A 5,218-nucleotide genomic window follows, 5' to 3' on the forward strand; every position below is an offset into this window, starting at 1 on the left:
GGGGGGGGCGCGGGGGGAGTGAAGGTGCCTCTGAAAGATCCATACTAAATATATCAAAAGAGCATGAATTAAGAAGAGCACGTGAGAAAGAGACCAGAGACTAGGAATATAAAACAATGGATCACAAATGTAAGCCTTGTAAAATTCTGCAAAGACAAAACACAAATGGCGCCTATCTTGGAGAACAAACCATTTGGTCAAGAGAAGCACAACAATTCCATATATTAAGAAGATAAAGACATTCTCCCAAGGAGCCTCATAAAGAGAACACTATGTAATGAAATGAAACTCATTCTAAACAGTGTCCTTACAGCAAATGTGGTAATGATTTTCAGTGAACTGGCTCTTACTGATTGGCCAACACAGGCAGATGGAGCCCCTTACAGAAGCCAGTACAACATGGCCCAGTTGTCCACAGATCATAAACAAGATGGAAGGCATTAATGAAGCCAAGCACTGTGGAAATAGAAAATAGCACAAAAGCAAAACACAAAGAATTTCAGAATAGTTTTCCCTCACCAAAGATCAGATGTGACTTTCTCTGTAGTTTGTGGTATATAAACAGTATTGTTCAAGATGTAAAACAATGAAACCTAGAATGGCACCTGTGGTAGTTACATAATCTGTTGTCAATTTGAGAGGATTGAGAGTGAAGGGGAGGGGTTTGGCCTGTCAATCAAGTTGTTGCTTGATGACCTCATTTGGAGGCGCTCAGGAGATCAATAGCTCGCTGGAGGCAGGACACAGACTCACTCCCAGAGAAACATTCTTGTTGACAAGCCACATGGAGACATGCTGTTGGCAGTCAGAGCCTTGGAGCTAAAGGACCCACGTGGAGACCCCTGCCAGCATGAGATGCTTCTTCAGCCACTGGATCCACAAGACTTTCTACCCACTGGCCTGTGATCTTCCTACATTCAGTGTCATTGCATGTGTTGCATGAGTCTGAAGAGGAATTTATAGATGGTACTGGACATATGGGCTAATATCAGACTTATGGACTTGATTTGGACTGGGCTGGGATGCTTTCTTAATGTACAATTGCTCTTGTTTTAAAGCTCTTTCTTATACACATATGAGGCTCCCTGGATTTGTTTCTCTGGTCTACCCAGGCTAACACAGTACCTTAGGAGCTCACATCTCAGAAATGGTGCTTTATAAATTCTGTTGACCAAATTGATTTTGCCCTTACTTGACTCTATTTGAAGCATCCACAGTGACGCTGTGGATTAGGCACTGAGCTACCAAGTACAAGGTTCAAACCCACCAGTCACTCTGCGGGAGAAAGATGAGGCTGCCATCTCCTGTGAAGACTTACAGCCTGGGAAACCCTACTCTGCCCCGCTGGCTCACTAGGAGGAAGATCCACTGGACAGCCAAACCCACTGCCATTGGATGATCCTGTTTCTGACACTGGAGATGGTTATGCCCCCAGATAGCCTCATTTTTTTTGTTATTGTTGTTGTGTTTGTTTGAAACTCACTCGTGTCACAAGAGAATTTAAGTCCGGTTTATTGTTTGTTTTGATCATTTTATTGGGGGCTCGTACAGCTCTTATCACAATCCATCCATCCATTGTGTCAAGCACATTTGTACATATGCTGCCATCATCATTTTCAAAACTGAAGTCAGGTTTAACTTTACTTCCCCTCCTTTTAGAGCCACTCAGATTAGTGTTGTGATCGGAGGGGTAAAGGAATCTGGAGGATTTTTAAGGTTGTGACTCTTCTTCTTCTTTTTAATGTTAGAGTTTTTCCCCTTTTTTGTGGAATATAACACATAACGAAGAAAATGTCCGATGAGCGGTTGCATGGCCCATTGCATGAGAACAGCGACAGTGTCCCAGGAAGCCCCCACGCGTGCAATTCTGTCCTCTTTTCTTTCCTGCCCTCTCTCTCCCACCCTGACCCGACCACCGCCGACCTGTCAGTCTTCAGGGTCCCTTCCTTGGGTCTGAAAGTCAGTTTTTCTTGTGTGTTTCCCCATCTTTATAATAATGGTGTCATGAAATATTTATCTGTGTAAGATTGGCCAGCTTTGGTGAACAGAATGTCCTCCGACTTGTTCTTAGAGAGACTCGTTGTGGTCATGGTTTATATAATCTGTGTTCCCATCTCAAATCTACTTCCATTTCTTCCTTTCATCCGTTTCTTTGTGGAGTGTCTCACACACAGGGAAACACACACGAAACGCAGTTGAATAGCTCGACCCTTTCTCCTTTCTTTTTTACTCCCTTCAAAGATTCAGTTAAGCAATTACTAAACCACTTGAAAATTTGTAGCACAGCAGGCTGTAAGATCAACATACAGAAATCAGTTGGAGTCTTGTATATTGTGGATGATGATACGGAAAAATACATTAAAACAACAATAGCGTTTACAATAACTACATGAAAGATACAATATTTAGGAATAAATCTTACCATTAAAATGAAAGAAAACTACAAAATACTCCTTCAATATACCAAAAGAAACTTACACATATGGAACAAGTTACCAGGTGCCTGGTTAGGCAGAGTAAATATTGTGAAAATGTCAATATTACTAAAAATAGAAATCCAATGGTATTCTAATCAAAATTCCACCACGATATTTCAAAAAAGATGGAAAAACTAATTACCAACTTTATATGGATATGAAAGAAGCATAGGATAAATTAAACACTATTAAAAAATAAAAACAAAGAAGGATTTTACTTAAAATCTATGATATAGCCACGGTAATTAAAACAGCCGTGTACTGGTACAATGACAGATATGAAGACCAATGGATTAAAATTGATATCTTAGCTCTCATCGGGGTCACAGGGATGCTACGACCGCCTGGACCCTCCCTCACCATGTTGTCCTGGGCGGTACTTTGCAAGCCACCAGGGTCTGCCACACAGGGCAGCCACGTCTTGCCGCTGTACCACCCCTTCTGAATACGGAGGGAAAGTTCGCTTGGGGCTGATCCCTGGGGAATTCTTCCAATTTCCTGATCCTAAAACTGGGGTCACAGGACCTTTCCATGCTCAGAACTGGGCTTATCTTATATTTTCTATCGAAAGAAATATATGTGGTCACCCCAAAAACGTTCTCTACCATAGCAACAGGAGGGTTGCTTGTCTATGTAATCAAAAAATATGGTGCCTCCGTTGGGCCATTTGCTGATAAACTCAAGGAGGAAAACCTTGCCAAGCTAGAAGAGGAGGAGCAGGCCTCCGTGAAAGGCATCCGGGATGTGATTGACTTTGAGAAGGCACAGCGGGCCCTGGTTCAGAAACGCCATCACCTTGCTGATGCTCAGAGGAATCAGATCGCTGTGGTCCTGGAGGTTACTTACCGGGAATGGCTGCACAAAGTATACACGGAGGGGCAGAATCGCCTGGACTATCATCTCTGTGCAAAGTATGACACGCTGAAAGGAGCGTGGTGCAGAGCCCCTCCGCAGAGCAGGAACCGGAAACAGTTGCCTAGTGCCTTCAAGACCTAAAGCTGCTTGCAAAGAAGCCTCAGGCACAGCCATTATGCAAGGGTGTCTGTACCAATCCAGACAGCTACACTTGACCAAATGGAAAATTCGTCTGATAAACTCATTCTTTGTATACTGCTGTATACTCACGTTAAGATTTACCTTACTAAAATGTAAGTTTGAGTTGGCTATATTCAGAGAATAAAACACAATCCCTGGCCAGTTTAAAAAAATTTTTTTTGAAACCTTGAAATACAACTAAGCGCCTATGGACATCTAATTTTTAATAAAGAAATAAAGCACATTAAATGGACAAGAGACAGCCTTTTCAATAAATGCTGCTGGAAAGCTGGATCTCCACCTGCAAGAAGAGAATGAAACAAGATGCACACTGCATGCCATGTACAACAACAAATTCCAGATGGATCAGAGGCCTCAATATAAATCATATAATTATTAAGACCAGCAATTAAAATAGGGACAAACTTAAGGGCCTTAATACATGGCATAAAGAACTGGGAAGTACTAAAAATAAGACACGTATGCACAACAAAAGGCTTCATCAAAAAAGTCAACAGATTAGGGAAAAATATTCAGTAATAATGCATCAGATAAAAAAACTAATCTCCAAAACCTATAGAAAACTACAACAGCTTAGAAGTAAAACACAAATCATCCCATCAAAAATGAGCACAAGACATGAATAGGTAACTTCCCAAAGACAACATACAGGCAGCTGTAAGCCACATGAAGAAATGTTCAAAATTATTAACAATAAGAGAACTACAATTTGAAACAATGATGAGATCTATCACCTCACACTGACACAGTTACCAAAATTCAATAAAACGGAAAATAACAAAAGTTGGAGATGATGTGGTGAGATAAGAACACTTTCATCTTGCTGGTGGCACTGCAAAATTGTACGATCATTCTGGAAATCAATATGACATTTCCTTAAACAAAAGCAAATCCAAGTACCTTGTGATCCAAAAATCTCTGTTGTATATATGCCCCAAAGAGATTAAGAATATCATATAGACAGACATATATACACCTATATTTATTGCAGCAATTTCCACAATAGCAAACTCAGTCATTTTCCAAAGATTAACATTTAATGTCGCCTCTGTTACAAAGAAGAAGAAATGTGGTATATACATATACCAATTAGATTAGACTTTGACCACTATGCAGAGGCAAGGGACAGGGGTGGGATCAAAGAGATGGGAGATGTGGGGAGGGGTTGGTACAAAGAAAGAGAAGGATTTAACAAGAAAAACAAATAAATAAAAATCACCTCATGGAAAAACAAAACAAAAACCTCAGATTCCTTACCCCTCTGATCTAAATAATGATCTGAGGGGTTAAAAAAGAAAAAAAAAATAGAAGGAAAAAACCTCACTACTATGGAATCAATTCTGACTCATAACAACCCTATAGTTCTACAGAATAGAACTGCCCCTGTGGATTTCCAAGACTGTAAATCTTTATGGGAGTAGAAAGCTGGGGTGTACTGAGGTAGTTAGTTTATTGTGCCAACCTGGCCGATAAACACATGTGGGATTAATTGAAGAGCAGAGGGATAAGTGGCTCGGTGAGCCTCGCCTTTCAAGTTCTCTGGTCTCTTGCTTTCTGATGGTCGGATCAGGGTGCAGCTGCCTTAGCCAGTTCCCTGCTTCAGCTGGCAAGACTCACTTCCTGCAAGACATCCCCAAGGAGAAGCCACATGGACCTACCCCGATGCAGCCCTGGGTGCTGGAGCA

General features: G+C 41.2%; 1 pseudogene; it reads left to right on the forward strand.

Moving 5' to 3' along the window:
- LOC101662365 overlaps positions 1–3,547 on the forward strand; it is a 14,637-nt pseudogene extending 11,090 nt beyond the window's left edge.
- The last annotated feature ends 1,671 nt before the right edge of the window (positions 3,548–5,218 follow it).

This window comes from Echinops telfairi, unplaced genomic scaffold (genome assembly GCF_000313985.2).
Source record: "Echinops telfairi isolate 266 unplaced genomic scaffold, ASM31398v2 ScPeMD7_7461;HRSCAF=8499, whole genome shotgun sequence".
In the NCBI taxonomy this organism is placed as follows: Eukaryota; Metazoa; Chordata; class Mammalia; order Afrosoricida; family Tenrecidae; genus Echinops; species Echinops telfairi.